This window comes from Castor canadensis, chromosome 5 (assembly GCF_047511655.1).
Source record: "Castor canadensis chromosome 5, mCasCan1.hap1v2, whole genome shotgun sequence".
Taxonomy (NCBI): Eukaryota; Metazoa; Chordata; class Mammalia; order Rodentia; family Castoridae; genus Castor; species Castor canadensis.
Genome location: NC_133390.1, coordinates 147821701 through 147838866, shown reverse-complemented (window position 1 = coordinate 147838866; position 17166 = coordinate 147821701). Strand labels below are relative to the sequence as shown.

General features: G+C 39.2%; 1 protein-coding gene across 11 annotated transcripts in view; it reads left to right on the top strand.

Moving 5' to 3' along the window:
• The first annotated feature begins 407 nt into the window (after nt 1-407).
• The window catches only part of Plcb4 (phospholipase C beta 4), a 381620-nt gene continuing 364861 nt past the window's right edge, over nt 408-17166 (top strand). For 5 of the 11 annotated variants that reach the window (XM_074074366.1, XM_074074365.1, XM_074074363.1 and 2 more), the window contains exon 1: nt 632-786. The gene's annotated coding sequence lies outside the window, so the exon portion shown is untranslated. Of the gene's footprint in view, nt 520-631; nt 787-934; nt 4908-17166 lie in introns of those variants that run through there. The other 6 variants (XM_074074368.1, XM_074074360.1, XM_074074367.1 and 3 more) reach the window with 4 other exon arrangements.

The window sequence follows — 17166 nt, the reverse complement described above, 5'->3', positions numbered from 1 at the left end:
TCCGCGCTACGCAGGGCGCACTCCTAGCCCTGGGATGGGGCACGTGCCCTGGGTGACTGCCGGGGAGACCCCCAAGGAGCGCTTAGCCGGGCGGCCTCGCCGGACGTCCCACCCACCTCCTTCCAGCGCTGACCTCCACTCGCCTTGGCTGCCCAGTCCCCAGACCACGAGGCTGCGTCCCCCGCCCGCCCGGCGCCCCCTCCTTGCCCCGCGGGCTCGCGGCAGCCCGGCGGCCGCGCCGGCCCCTGCCCACCCCCAGCCCAGCCCGGGCGCGCCGCACTGGGCATGCTCCGTAGCCTGGGCAGGTTGGGGCTGTGAGGCGACTGCTCGGGCTCCAGAGCCGGGAGGCGAGAACGAGGAGGGAGACTCGGGGGCTGGGGAGGAGGGAGCGGCGGACCACGGAGGGGCGGCGGGGCCCGGGGCCGGGGACACGCAGAGCCCGGCGGGCGGCGGAGCGGGCTGGCGCTGCCCCGTGGGTTCGCCGGGGAGCGACCGCGGAGCCCCCCGCCCTCGGCGGAGGTAAGGACCGCGCGGCGGGGAGGCGGGGAGGCCGTGGAGGGGGGGGCGGAGGCTGGCGGGAGGGCGGGACTGGGGCGCGTCGGGAGGGGGCTTGGCGGCTGCTCTTTATGGCGGGGAGGGGGTTGGTGGCGCCGGGAGCAGTAAGTGAGCTTCACCGCAAACAAGATCTCTCACACACAGGCGCGCACACACACACGCGCGCACACACTGGGTCTCCAGGCGGCAGTGGTGGCTGCATCCCCGTAGCAGCTCCAGGCAAAGTGACAGGTAGGAGAAGGCATTCCGGGTCCCGCCCGAGGATGCTCCCTCCCCGGCCCGGCCTGACCCGGCCGCCGGGCTTGTTTGCTTTCCGCGGGTGCGTCCCGGACACGCGCGCGCGCACCCGGATGCCCTGCCGCCGGGGGCCCGGTGCAGGTGCGGGTTAACAGGCATCCTGCGCGTGCGGGAGGCAGGGGACCCCGCCGTCCCCCCTCACCACCCCCAGTCATCGCCTACTGGGTTTCCTTATACTGTCCAGACAGTCACCCTCTTCTGGGATAGAAATAGCTTGGCTCGACGTGTATATGATTATTTTGGTTGCAAATAGTTGGCACCATGCAGCGTATGTAAATGTATGCATGTGTAGCTTCTTAGTCTCTTCTAGGGGAAATCACAGAAATGATTGATCATTTCCACTTGAAACAACACGGACAGGCTCAACACTGCTTGGGGGCAGAGTGTGGGTCTCTTAGAAGCATGTAAATGAAGGATACAAAAGGTTGCCTTATTTTCAGAATTTTAAAGTTGCTTTTTCTTAACCAATTAAGACCTGGTCTGTACAGTACAATACTTTGCAGACTGCTGAATCGCAGTATGAAAATATGGGATTCGCCAGTTTCCAAATGTGCAACTTTATCTAGAATCATAAAACTATCACAAAACTAGCATTTTTCTAGAAAGAAAGGCAAATACCTATTATATTTCCACAAATAGGCATATATTTGAGAGATGATTCTTAACTTTTTCTTTTTTAACTCCTGTAGTGATTCTAGCCCTTGTTCTAAAGCACAGCGTTTGAGATTTAATTTTGGGCAAAATATTCATGGAAGGCCGCCATTTTTTTGAACCATAAATGTGTGGTACATGGTGGTCTATAAGTTTAAGTCATGGGTGTGGAGAGAGCTGTTGAATAATCATGCTTGATTGACATTCAAACAAAGGTAGCTGTATAACATCTCAAAATGGAATTGAATTTCCCCTTTAAAGAGAAATCAGATTCATACAGCAAACATAGCCAGGAAAAGCAACTGGTGACTTTACCTGAGCATTCTCCAAAGAGGGTAAGAAAGTGTTCAAAGAACTGTGCACTCCATAATAAAAAATTATGTGGGATGTGTGTGTGTAAAATTTTAACTTTATCTTTTTAGTGTGTTCAAGACTGTTGGTTTGAAAAATGTGTGATTGAACTGAGAAATGATATTTTGTACTCTTCAAACTTCAGTGGCCTAAGTTAGCAGTCATACAGAAGATCAAAAATCTAGCTCAGCAGGAGCATGCAGTGTAATCCCTATCTGTTACATAATCTAGAATGCTGTGTTTGTCATAGGACAGTCTTGCGTAGTTTTTGGCTGGCATATTGATCTATAATGATAGCTTCCTTTTGAACTGTGGATGTTTAATAAATGCTGTCTTGGGAGAACACCTGATTTCATAAAAATTTAGTTTTTAAGTGGAATAGCATTTTATTAGCATTTTTACATACATGAAACTTTTGCTACCAGAACTAGTAACCTTTTGCATGTAACATTATAACATATCTGAAGGTCTCATGAATTAGATTACTGACTACGTTTATCTCCAACTGTATTATTATTCAGTGTCAGAACTTAGTTTTGATTTAGCTTTGATGATATCACTACCCAGCTTTGAATTAATCGAGGTGGAAATGTTGTTCTACAAGTAACTGTCAAAACAGAATTTCAAAGACTTCATTTGATCACTGGGTGCACATTTATATCTGTTGGAATAATTCTACCTTTATTTTACAAATGCACACTCACGCAGAAGAGCTTTGTTCTAAAATACTCTTTTGGAAGTTTTATATTTGTGTGCTTAAAAATGTGAGTGATGTTAAACTACTTACATGTTCCAGAATCCTGAAGCGGTGTGTTTTTCTGTTACGAGATAGTGAAATATGGGAATTTAAAAAGTGTTAAGGGTTATCAAAAAGCTTTTGCAGAAATGGATTTTAAAAATTTGTGTCACTTTGGAAATATTTCCTCCCCAGTGGAGACCAGTCAGTGCCTATAGTATTGCTGTTGTGTCTTTTCCAAGAACATATCCAATTGTCTTTAGATTAATGTATACTGCTGATTTTGGCAGCATGGGACAGTTTTATTTGGCAATCCCAGTGAACATAGTATTTTTCCTTAGATACTACTAAATCTGTTTTAAGGTTTGATTTATTAAGAATTGAAATGATTACTAAGTGCTTGCCGTTTATTCATCCCTACCCACCTTCCAAGAGAAATTGAGGTGAAATTGGGATTCAGTACCACTCTGCTATTTTCCTTGAATCCATCACATTGACATGCTAAGTTATGAAAGGCTGTGATACAGGAAGTTGGCGTGCGGGGACAGTATCTATATTTTCATCCCCAGGTTTTCAGAAGTAGCTGGCAAACTTAAACATTGGAACTAATGAATAATTTTCATGAATTATTTAAAAAAAATTAGTGATTAGCTTCTGCATTTGATTTTTTTAATCTTAAAATCTTATGCTGAGAATAAATTGTATATTTTTGGTTCGGAGCAAAAGAATTGAAAAGGAAAGATTATGTGTTTCTCATGTTTTCCTTTAATTAGTGAACTCAAATATTTTTGGGGAAGGATAAATATTCTTTGAAACTTAAAATCATTTAGCCGATAGAGAACTGAGTTACTGTCATTTGTGATCACTTCTAAAGCAAGGATGAAACAGCATGTGTATCAGCCCAATGATCCAGGTTTTACTTAACAGGGTCTGTCACAGCTAGTCCCTGTAAAATGAAGAACCTGTGTGTTTGATATGCAGAATGAGGTCAAGGACTAATGGAGATGCTTTAATGATCACAGTTCATATTTCAAGTCCATACTGAAATTTCTAAAGTAGTTACTTTTCCACTTCATAATATGAACTTGTAGACATATCCGTCTCAGTCAAGAAGGCTTATCCAACTATTGGAAGATAACTTTTCAGCACTGAGGGGCTTCAGCAGTGGAGCTCTGGTTTTGCTGTTGGTGTTCAGATGTTAACCATACTACTTAGTTCTCAGTGCTGTCCATTCTGCATTTTCCTGTTTCCCTGTCATACTGAGGAAGGAGCTATATAACCTTATTTCCCTTCCTTAGTATTTGTTTTTCTGTCTAATAGTTTTTCTTTTAATAAAGCCTCACCCTTTAAAGTAGAAATACTTCCTCAAATTGTAATATTATTTATCTAGTCATGCCTTAGAATGATATGAAGGTTTTGTATGTTCAGAGGCTGTGATTCTTTAGCTCGCCAAATATAAAAAACGGGTTTACTTTACCTGCAGTGGAGGTGGACCAGGTAATAATTCATTACTAAGTGGATGAATGAGAAATTTGAGTTGTTTTTGTTGCATTTAAGCCTGCTTAAAAAAAAGTCACCCCAGAAGTACTTTTGTTTGCAAAACTCACCTTTCACTCAATGGCAACAACCACCTCCAAAACCCCACTTTGTGAAAGTCTGTCTGGATGCTGGTGCCTTTGGATGCTTGTTTTTTGCTGAAGAAAAGTTCCTAGAAGAGATGAAAGTCATAATTCCGTACCTTCCACATCTCAGCTAGGAGATCATTATGTCCCGAGAAATGCATGACCAGCTGAATTTTAAAAAATTTTTCTTGTGTGAACTCTACTTTCTCTTTATTTTTTTAATAGAATCAAAATAGTTGAAAGGGGCCATAAATCAGAAGAAGGTTTTCCTCTGAAGTCCTCTCTGACCTACTGCTTATAAAATCTTTAATGCGAATATGTACACCATGTTACCGCAAGATAGTGTTATCTTCTCCTCCTGACTGGGAGTCTCCTTCACAGCTCTTCTCCCATGATCCTTTGGGAAATTCCACCTTTAGCTACTGAAACACCCTTGGACCAGGCAAATCATTGCTTTTGGATACTTTGTCCTTCTAAAGCATTCTTTTCAACTCCTGAACAATTGAAGGATGTTTTTGGCTCCCTGACATGGATTAATCAAAGCAGCCATTTCCTTAGAAATTAGAAGAAAACAGTAATTCAAACCAGTTATAAGCAGCTCACCCAGGGAGAAGACATCAGTGACCGACCATTTGACATCTTTTCTCACCTCAAATCCACCCCATCAAAGTCTGAGGATGCAGTTCAATGCATCCGTGAGTATAGCTGGTATATCTTTATTTTTACTAACTTCCAGGTGACAATTAGGGGAGGTACTAGAGCCACTGTTAGAACTTGGTACTTAATGGGTCCAAAAAGAAACATAAATTACTATGTGGTGAGTTCAATTTAAAAATTATTTTGATAAGCATATGATTAGTTTCTGTTGTATTTACAAGTTTAATTTTATGCATTTAAAATGTGTTGAAAAGTGCTGAGGATTCACCAGGTTGCCAAAAGGGTCCCTGACGCACACAAGATGAAGAACATTGGCTCTAGAGATGCTTGCTCTGTGAGGCAGGTGAGTGATTGCACTATGGATTTGCTTTCCACAGTGTAGAGCTGTTCAGACCTTCAGACTCTGGAGTCAGGCAGACCTGAGCTCTAGTCCTGATGATGTCCTATACTGGCCATGGGACCCTGTGCATCTACTCTGAGCCTCAGTTGCCCTGTGTGGGAAAGGAGAATAACCATGCAGGCTAAAGTGCACTGTGCTGTGTTGTAGTACTGCTGCTGCTACAACTGCTGCTGTCCCTTCTAATGTTGCCAGTATTATTGATCATGCTTCTTATTTTTCTCCATAAGGGCAAATGACATTGATGTATCCATGCAGATCAGATGGAGGAAATTCCTTTAAAATTTATAAGGGACACTTGCATGACTACCCTGCAAATACAGAAAGTTTTGGTTGCCTCACAGGGCCACTCTGAAGTGCCAGATCTTCCTTTGGACTTGCCTAACCCTGTGACTACATTTGAATAGAGAAATCTGACATTAGCTTAGTCTTAATAGTCTTAAAATGTGGTGGACTGTCAGGTTTTGAACTCTGACTCAGTGAGCCAGATGCTATCTCCAGGGCATCTATGTGTCCATCCCATGTAGGCTTTTTAAAAAGACCTTGTTAAGCCACATAGGTCTGGAAGAAGAGAAATGTCCCCTAGAAGAATTCGGGGATCATTGATGTTTGCAGGAAGGCGTCATCACTCCTGTTTCTCCAGGCCTTAAGTGGGAACTCAGCTTACCTGCTTTGCATACTAATAACAACTGTGAAGCAAAATGACAAACATTTGTTGAATGCTTAAACTGTCCTGGGGAAATGAAGTTAATCAACCAAGAGAATTAAAGTTAGATTTGGAACTAAAACCCACATAGGCTGACATTAGAAGTCTAACTTCTTTATTTGTTTGTTTGTTTGTGTTTTTTGAAACAGGGTCTTGCTATATAGCCCAGGCTTGCCATCCTCCTGCCTCAGCCTCTCTACTGTTGGGAGTACAGATGTGTACTGCCACTCCAACTTCTGACCATAGTTCTGTGTTCCCTGCCATGAAGGTGTACATGCTATAGAGAGGTTTGTTACCATGAAAATTTTTGTGGCAATTATTTTAATTATTTTAAGTGACTGGCCTGAGATATAATAGATAACATCTGGCAACCCTGCTGTGAAGATGGAATTGAAATTGAAAGTTGAGGATAAAGCCTTATGTCCTCATCTTATTCTAGGTGACTTTGTTTCTGCAGTTGCATGGTCCAAAAGTCTGAGACAGAAAGGTTACTAAAGGCTAACCTAGGGGAGCCTAAATATAATTTTAGCTTTCTCAGGAGCCAGTTTTTACCTGGTGAATTTTCTCATGGTTTCAGTGAGGGTGTGGCGGACCCTATCTAATGCCTCCAGGGGCCAGGGAAGTAGTGTGCACATCTGCTGCTGACCAGGTGTCAGAGCCTTCGGGAGCAGTGGGGCTGTGTCCCTTCCCAGAGAGCAGCTGCTGTGCAGGTGAAGATCTGCCAGATTTCTACCAGGTGGGCCTGGGGCTCAGTTTTGCCAGCACTTAAGCATTTTCACGAGAAGCATGAAACACAGATTTATTTGGAGTGAGAAATCTCCTCATTTAAAAATGTTTGGAAATAAGTACAATAATGACAAACGTGTCAGTGCATGGTGTGGCTAAATCAAACATGTTTATAAAATGAATTCGGCTCAAGAGCTTCCTTTTTGAGCTTTTTTTTTAAGAGTGTAAGTGCACCGAAGTGCTTTGTGCTAGGTATTGTCAGTAGTTTTGTTTTGCCTTTTATTTTGGCCTCTTATTTTGAGTGTGCATAGAGTTCAGATTCTGAATAATTACTTCATTTTTCCAAGATGCTAGCCAAAAAATAGCAAAGTTAGTAGTTCTTAGTAGTCCTTTAAAATAAGAATACCTAGGTGTAGAGAAATGGGTGACTTCATTTCTGGAGGTGCTCTTTCCTGTCACTGATTTGAGCTCTAATCAGTCACAAGATGTCCCTCCTGCTATTTGGTAGTTGCTATATTTGTCGTCAACATATAGAAGGCAGATCTGTTTCTGCATTTTAGTGTTTCCAGGTGTAATCCACCTAACAGTCCTTTGCGCTCTTAAACAGGCAATGACACGGGATCAAATGAAAGCCTGGTCCCTTTGAGATGCACCTTTCTGCTTGGACAAATCACCAAGCCCTCGCTGGAATTTCTTTTAAGCTTTTGTTTTCAGTGTTTTTTTTTTTTAAATGATGTAAGCGATACACTAATATATTCCAGTTGAAATGACAATGCAGAAATATAGAAGCAAAATATAAAGTACTCTCTTCCACCTACACCTGTCCTCAGATATAACCATTGGCAACCATGAAGAGCGCCTGTTTTCCCCCACATTTTCATATATAAGTACATGTACATGTCTTTTTCTTATTACATAAACTGGATTATACTGTATATATTTTTCCTTGACTTGCTTTTGTTCACTTGACTGTGTGTCATCTTATCTTTTTTCTCTAGTTATTGTGTTCTTTTTAACATTGCATAAAATTTGGTAGTGTGTATATATCATACTTGGGTCATTTTCCTGTTTTCATTATTGCAGACTGAAAAATTGAAGATTTTTTTTCACCAGTCTTTGTGCACATGCATGAGAATGTCTGGTAGCTAAATTCCAAGAAATAGAACTATTTGGTCAAAAGGGTATGCACATTATTAATTTTGAGAGGACATTGCTAAACTGCCTTTAAAAAGGTCCCCGTGAAATTTCTATCTTGCAGAACCTCAAATTGTGCAGCTGAAAGTATTTTCTAATTGAAGCATGTCCCACATTGTTACACAGCTTTACTAATTCAGTTAGATTTCAGTTATGTACTGTATCCCAGGAAATGACCCTAGAAATATACCATGTCCTTAAAGTTCCTTGAAAATGTCATGCTTATCGAAACTCAAAAAGAGTTTACCAGCAAGGGGCTAATGTAAAAACTCTTTAATACAGAGATAGTATTGTCGAATCAGAGTTCATGATCTGTTTTCTGATCAGTTTGTTTTTGTGGTTTTTGTGGGGTTTCTACTCAGGGCCTGCTAGGCAGGCACTGTACCACTTCAGCTACACCTCCAGCCCTCTGATCAGTTTGGTTAGCTGTGAAACTCTAGACCTTTCCCAGGAAGGACACAACATGAGCACCTTTGAATAGGTGGCCAGAGAAGTGTGGTCCTGCACAGCCCATACAGAACAGAGGGTGCTATTGTCCTGGACAGTTAATTTCATAGCTAAAATATCTGTCCAGGTATATCTGTAACTTTATTTTTTATTATTGTTGTACTTGGGGTGCATTGTAACACAAAATTTCTTACAATATATCATACTTGAATTCATCCCTCCATCATCTCCTTTATCTCCCTTTCCCCTTGTTCCTGGAATAGTTTCCACAGCTCTCATTTTTTCCGTTTACATTCATGTGTATAGAATATTTCTTCCATATTCACCCTTTGACCAATCAGCTTTCTATATCCACGGGTTCTGAGTCTGTGGGTTCAAATAACTACAGGTCAAAAATATTTGGAAGACAAATGTCTATACTGAACATAGACAGAGTTTTTCCCCCCTTTTCACAGTGCTGGGGATTGAACACAGAGCCTTATGCATGTCAGACAGGTGCTCTACCACTGACTGAGCTGCATCCCCATCCCTAGACTTTTTTTATCATTATTCCCTAAACAATGCATTATTTACATATCTTTTACATTGTGCTAGGCATTATAAGTGATCTGGAAATGATTTAGAGTATATGAGATGTGCATAGGTTGTATGTAAACACTACACCATTTTATAGAAGGGACTTTAGTTGTCTGTAGGGGTCCTGGAAACAAACCCTTGGGGATACTAAGGGATGACTATACTTAATTATTTAAAAATCCATTTTACCTTCTACTTAGAGATTTGAAAGTTTCAAAAATGATCCTATCTACTGAGTTTCTTTACTTTTTCTTTTTTTCTTTTAAAGTAAAAGTGATAAAGTTTATTAGGAAAGGAGTGTACTATCAATAGATTGAAAACAAGTCATCTCTAGAGTGAGAATGTACTACTGAGTTTCTTTAGTAGATATCTGAAGTTATTTTCCCATAATTTATAGACAAAGCAATATATAAATTAGAAATTACAGTATATTTTCATTTACAGAGATTCTGGGAAAAACATAGAAAATGTAGGTCACAAATTTTGAACTTTTTTCAGAAGTGACAATTTTGATGATTATAATTGTTATCAATAATATAAATATAATTATTGGGTGGTTTTCAGAATTTTATAATGTCCTCTGCAGAAGTCAGAATTACCTTAAAGTATCATAATATCAGGGTTAGTAAACCTTGATGTGAATAAATTACAGGAAAATGAAATCTTGTTTCTGTTTTCCAAAGATAGATTTGGTTCTTTTATCTATTTCTCCAGATACCCATTTTTAAGAAAAATTCTGGTTTGGTTGGCAATAACATTCAGATTCTGATTGTATGCCTTCTGCATGTTTATTTTTACAGCACACTGCCAATTGTGGAAATATGGTAGGATTCAGTCATATTTCCTTGGCATTGAAACCTTGCATATTCAAGAAAAGTCTGTGCTAAGTTTTGCTCGTGGAAATGTTATGTCATATTTTACAGTTTACAGACAATATCCTTTGGTAATATCTGTGAAAGCTCAATGGAGAGTACCACCTGGTCACTCTTTACAGCTGTGTTCTTAGGGTCTCACAGGGGAACAGATGGTAAACCAAGTTCTTTGTGGAGCTCAAAAAAGAGACCCTTTAGAAGATATGGGTAGGTGCAGGAATGCGATCAGGGTGAGTGCCAAGAGGGGAACCTAGTACCAACAAAGAGCTATTTCTACTCAAGAGAAGGGACAAGAAGGACTGTCCATCAAGAGCTATGTCCCTTTTAGAGGGATGCTGTCAACTTGTAATATCCCATCAAGGAGAGCAGGGGAATGAGTATACCTATCTCACTTTCTTCCTTCTTCCCAAACTCTAGCAGCACATCTTCCAGTAGCTGAATCCAAACAGAAGCCAGGGCAAGGTAGAGGGTAGAAGAGGTTGGGAAATGGATCTGGGGAGGCAAAGGACAGACCTCATCCACTTGTCATTCTAGAACAAGGTGTACATGAGTGAGAGGTCAGGCCAGACTGGAAAGCATATGGTCTGATTTGTGGACAAAGAAAATAAAACTGCAATAAATTGAAAGTTGGGAATATTCTATGGTGCTCCATGGGTGGTATCAGTAAGATTTGTGGTGGTCTTTATAGTAACATTCCTTAAAAACATTTTTTTTAGTGTCATTTGGAATGGATTGTGTTTCCTGTGACATACATACAATGGGAAACTTTATGTATTTAGGTGATAAACCAAAAATGTAGGCTTAGAACTGGAAGGAATTCTTAAGTCTGTCAACACGGAATTGGATACCCAAGATAATTCCTTTGCTTTTACTATTTTATGAAAATATTTTATCTAAAATGGCAGGTACCTGGGGGAAGAGATTGGGAGGAAATTAAGGTTATTAACAGTAATTTTCCTTCATAGAAGTCAACTTAACTGAACCATTTAGCATCACTGAGTAGAAATGAACAAGCTGTATTTTCTCATTTGTTTGGCATGGGAGGAAGACTTCTAGACATCCAACTCCTCTGTTCTCCTATTTTCTTGGTCCTGTTGTTTGAAAAGGTGAAGATTGTTCTGTTTGGTTTGTATATTTGTCCTGAGTGAATAAGCAGTGAAACTTATTAGAATCATAAAGTCAGACCTCTGGAAGGAATTCATTTTTTCTTACATCCAAATTTTATAGTGTAAGAAATCAAGACACTAGCTATTAGCAGCTGCTGCTGTGCCAATTCCCAGAGTTGTGACTCCGGAAGTCACATCACCACTCCAACCTGAGGGAATTGTGCTAGGCTAATTCATTTTTGCTGTTACCTTTACAGACTTCTGAAGTCCCCAAGTCCAAGGGCTTGCTTGTCCCTCACACACAAAATTAATCACATATGGTAGGGAAGAGCTTCATGAGTATGTCTTCCACCACCCAGCCCTTAAAATGGTGTTCGGAAAGTCTTTATATTGCTTTTGACTCTTCTCATTCTATTAACTTTTTCTGCATGGGACAACTCATTAACTTCTACCATTCTTAGAGCCACCTATTCCCTGAAGACTTCTCTATCCTTGACCTCTTGTCTGAGCTTTACATTATATCTCATCTGTTAGAGATATTGACCTCGAAGTCCTAAAGTGTTCAAAACAGAGGTCCTCACTTCATTACAAATATATGTCTTATCCTGGGTTCTTGTGAAACAAGTTACCTATCATTTGATCTATTTAGTTTACCTCATTAATATCTCATTTCTGTCCACTTTCCTCAACTTCTTCTGTAGCTGTTAAGTTTATATCCTTATCATTTCATGCCTTGATTTTCCCAAGAACCTTTCAGCCTACCTCCCTGTTTTTCATTCATTCAATCATGTACTCTACTGCCTATTAAGTGAGCATCAGGTACTCTTATCAGTGATGGAGTGTTTGCTCTTGCTACCTTACATTTTATTGGAGGAGACGGACACAAAAACAGCTACCTACTTTATAAATTTATATGTTTGCCCTGACTCCATTCACCACACTCAGCTAAAGTAATTTGAACAAAACAAATATTATTATAGCATTATCTCTTAACATACTTCAGCAGCTCCCCATTGTTTTTAGGATTCATTTCTTTTACCTAACTTGCCAAATGCAAGCCATCCATGGCCTGACCTTGCCAATGAAGTTCAAGTGGTTGAATCCTACAGGTCTTTATAGACCCTGCACAGTGGACATCTTCCCTGCAAAGCTGACCTTGATTTCAACTCAGCCAAGGTGGGTTCCCCACCTCTGTCCTCCTTTTGAGTGAAATGCAGATTTTAGCTACTGACATGACTCTTGGGGGATGAAAAAATCTGGTAGATATTAGAGACTAAGTCAGTGTCTCTGGAATGAATGAATAATTAAATGTCATTATTGCAAATTCTGCAGATTGGGTAAATTAGAAAAGCAGTGAATGAGTAAGCAGAAGTGCCATTATTTAATAAAAATGAAGTCATCTACAGACTTATTACAGAGAAAAAAAGTTTTCCATGATTATTCACACTGGTCACTGAAAAATAGCAGAATGATCAATTTGGAAAAATGATCGGTAATTTAAAGACTGTATTCATTATTTCTGCTGACAGAAACCCTGACATTGTAATACATTAGTATACTATATTCAAAGGAGACATTTCCCTGGAGATAGTTTATCATTTATTCCTGGTGGGCACACACATTGTTTTTTTTTTTTTTTCTGTTTTATGAGTTCAGTTTTAATCAAGTTATGCTTATTTTTCTTAGTGTATTATAACTTTGCATCAGAAAATATTCCATATTTCAAACTTGGCTAGAAATTTAGGAGAAAAAGAATTTGTTTAATAAGATTACCTTGTTCATTTTGCTACTCTTGGTATTCTAAAATGCTTTGTATTTATTTTCTCATAGCATTTGATTTTCAAAATGACCTGCAAATATATCAGTGCCAAATAGAGATAGCTATTAATTAATTGAAGGAAAATAATTTGCTGAATCTTGTTTCTGAAAGAGCATTTTTTTATAGTTCCAAAATCAGGAGGGAGCATTTTATTTATAAAGGTTTGAAGTTTGTGAAGAATGGCTTTTATAGTCTTAACCAGGCGCCTCTCCCCAAGCTTGGAGTGTTAATATTTAATATTTAAGAGGTTTTTATCTTCACAATTGGCATCTTTTTTTTTTTTTTTTTGAGGTACTGGGTTTGAACTCAGGGCCTTCACCTTGAGCCACTTTGCCATCCCTTTTTGTGATTGGTATTTTTGAGATAGGGTCTTGCGAACTACTTGCCCAGGCTGCCTTCGGCCTTCGAACTGTGATCTTCCTGCTCTCTGCCTCCTGAGTAGCTAGTATTACAGGCCTGAGCCACTGGTACCTGGCTTACAATTGGCATCTTTTTGATTTAGCAAATTTCTTTTAGTTTTGTGTTGAAAAAAGTGCTGGCTGAATATGTTAATTATTAAATGCATCATTACTCAAGTTTCAGTGGAGACAGCATTTAGGAGGATATAGTTTAGTTTTTGCAGCAGCTTGGAAAACACAATAGCTCTTGGAAACAGAATACTTCCTTTTATTTAGAGCTTTTTTGGATCTGTAAGGCCCTCTGAGAATCATAAGCCTGGCCTCATTCTGTCCATTTTTCATTCCCTTTGAAAGAATTTCAAAGTAACTGGTTAAAGTTCCTTTCCATCTGTCATTAGTAACATACAGGCGATTTCTCCTGCAGCTACCAAGGGGAAAGGAAGAAATTGAAATGAGTAGATGATTCGGATATTAATTTGTGTCCCGAATGTGACTCTGCCAGAATCAGGTTCTTCTGAACTCTTCAGTTACATGTTAACATTTATTTTCTAAGCTTGGATTTTATGAACAGGGCAAAGTGATAGGTTTTCCATAAAGATAGCTAACCAGGAGGAATCCACTTTTTAATTAAAAGCAGCAGATATCTTTTGAAAACTTTCTGGGAATGTTCCACTCTACTGAACCAAGGTACTCCCAGCTTTGATGGTGAGGGGACCAGAGTTTCTGGTCTAGAAGATTTGAAGAGAAATTCCTGCCTATTTCCTGCTAGAGGTGAGAGTGCCCTTTTTCTTGCAGAAGGGGTAGGATGCCAGAAGAGCACAGGTGCTTATGAATCACTGCTTCCTACCTTTGCGCAAGGTGTAAGACGCAAAGACACACACACACACACACAGCACGTGGTCCAGCCACACTGTGTACTACACGTGAGAAGCCACACTCTGACAAAATGGAGTCAGTTCTGTGATATTTCTGAGTCTGTGCAAGTTGGCTTTGTGATATTTTAGACTATTATGATTTTCCAGGTACCTTTAAGATAATGCCAAAAACCCACTGTTTTTTAGGCTTACCCACCATGCCTCAGGCCTTACATAAACCCTTTCTCATTCTCTTAACAATTCTCAAGTTAGATATAATTACCATCATTTGATACTGAGTGATTAAGTCACTTATTCAGGGTCATGTGGTTGATTACTGGTACAGGTAGGCTTCAAAATAAGGTTGACTTAAATGTGTACAGCTATATGTGTGACTGTTCATATACAGAGAAAGGCCCTGTGAGGACACAGAGAAAAGGCAGCCATTTTCAGGTCAAAGAGAGAGACCATAGGAGAAATCAAGCCTTCAGGTACCTTGAGCCTGGGCTTTCAGCCTCTAGAACTGTGCTGCCCAGTCTATGGTATTTCTTCATGGCAGTCATAGGAGACTCATATGGTGTTTGTCATATTGAAATAGTTACCAAAACTAATATATTACCTACAGAGGAAAATGATACTATTTTATTACAGTGAATCTTATGAATGCGGTCCCTGTAGTATTCATGCATCTATACTTTTCTGTTTATTTGTTTAATGGTCAATGTCCTGCTACTCTCGAGAGTGTGTCCTGCTATACTCACACACTCCAAACCTCCCTCAGTCTAAGGTTGCCTATTTTTTTTTTCTCTTTAACCTAGCGTAATACTGACTCAAAGCAGGCACTTTATTCTTGCTTATATAAGTTATATAAAGGAATATACCCGGGAACTTAGGAAAACAGAATGGTCATGTCAGACTAATGGCCATGTATGTTCTTTCATCATTTCAAAATATTAAGTTTCGTCTTTGGGCTAATAGTCTTAATTTCAAAAGGTGATCTTTGTCTCAAGTTGGCTTAGTTGACAGAATCTTTGCTGTCACTGAGCTTTGACAGGAGTTACTTTTTTATGGGCAGAGATTAAATAATCATGCATTTCTTTTAGTCTGTTTCTTTATCTGTTTTCTGTATGAGTTAACATACTTCTGTAAGGAGTCTGAGAATCGAAACATTTCATGTTACATGAGCTTAAATCTTTTTCCATTAGTAGGAGCTTGGATTATTCTCTAGTTTGTAATCTGAGAAATAATGTGTACTGGTATTTCTCTATCATCAATCTAAACCCTGGGATAGTTTTCTAAAGCAAAATAAAAGTAGTTTTTGGCTCTTTGTTCTTACCATTTTAACAATAGTCCACGAAATATTTTAATTTCTCTCTAGTTAGTTGGAGCTTTTCCTTTGCTGTATTTTTTTGCATGGACAATAAATTACTGTAAGACTTTCATTAAGTGCAATATAGTGTTTTTGTTGATTTGCTATCAATCAGGGAAAAACCCCAGAGCACAACTGAGATGCTATGAATGAGTTATTTATTAATTCTTATGTAAATTGCTGATATATCAATACAATATTTGAGGAATTGAGGTTATAAAATAGAGAATATACCTGCTGAAAGATTTATATTTAGCGTACTCTTGACTATATAAAGATTGGATATAAAGACATCTTAAATAGATAGCATTACGTTGATATGCTTTAATAAGCAAATACATTAATTTTTCTTTTTCATAATATTACCATTTGAGTAAACTTTTTAAACATTATGGTACTGTTTTGTTACTTAATTCATGCAGAAATTTGACTGTGAAGACTTATGTTTTGTTTAAAATATTCTACCCATAGCCTGGCCCAAAAGACCAAAAATCCTATGTTCTCCCTTATATTCGGACATTAGATCAAGGGCAAACACAACAAGGGGATTGGACTTTGATCACATGATAAAGCGAGAACACACAATGGAGGTGTGAGGATAGGTAAGACACCTAAAAAACTAGATAGCATTTGTTGCCCTCAATGCAGAGAAACTAAAGCAGATACTTTAAAGCAACTGAGGCCAATAGGAGAAGGGGACCAGGAACTAGAGAAAAGGTTAGATCAAAAAGAATTAACTTAGAAGGTAACACACATGCACAGGAAATCAATGCAAGTCAACTCCCTGTATAGCTATCCTTATCTCAACTAGCAAAAACCCTTGTTCCTTCCTGTTATTGCTTATACTCTCTCTTCAACAAAAGTAGAGATAAGGGCAAAATAGTTTCTGCCGGGTAGCATGAGGGGATAGGGGGGAGAGGGAGGGGGCGGGGGGGTTAGGGAGGGGGTAGGGGAAGGGGGGAGAAATGACCCAAACATTGTATGCACATATGAATAAAAAAAAACTACTCTACCCAGAGCCTGACATAGCTGCAGCATAGAATGGGGTCAAGAATAAGATGTCTAGTTTCCTTTATGTATATACATAAAATTTCATTCACTTGAGCATCTATGTTCATTTGAATTTATTTGATAAATTAATTATGAGCTGTGTAGTTTTTTCAAACAGCAAGAACTCATTCTAAATTTTTAAATCAGATTTGTACACTAACTAGCACACAGTAGGCTCTTAAGTGTATCCTAAAATTAATATGTAAGATGAGGACTAGCCATGTGCTGTTCTTCTACTTTTCTTCCCTATTTCATGTTGTTTTATGTCCTATTTTGGATTTGTATGCATTCTGCTATTTCTAAAATTGGTGTCTAAGCAATGCATTTTTTAACATTAATTATCAAGTTTTGTCTTAGTCTTAAATTTCATGTGGTTATGTAAGGCAGCATAAATGGGTACTGTCTACCTTGCTGACACCTACTTTCCTAGGTTGAAAGTATATTGATCTTGACTGTAACCTTTATATTTAGGTTCATTGGTTAGATACTAAATAGATAAGGCCAATATGATTGAAAATGTCTCTTCCTATAACATACTCAATTATATAATAAAATAACCCAGAAAATTGTTAAACATTTTATACAGAGATTGTCCTTATCTCAAATTCACCCAAATGAAGATGCAGAATCTTTCACCATGAGGATGGTTGGGGATATATTCTGTAGAGGAGGTGACTCTGGTTATTATAACCACAAAATAGAGGAATGTCTGTTTTTTCCTTTGAATTAAATGTTATGGTTAAAACTTTGTTTTGGGGATGTTTTAAAATGTGCCCATTGCGT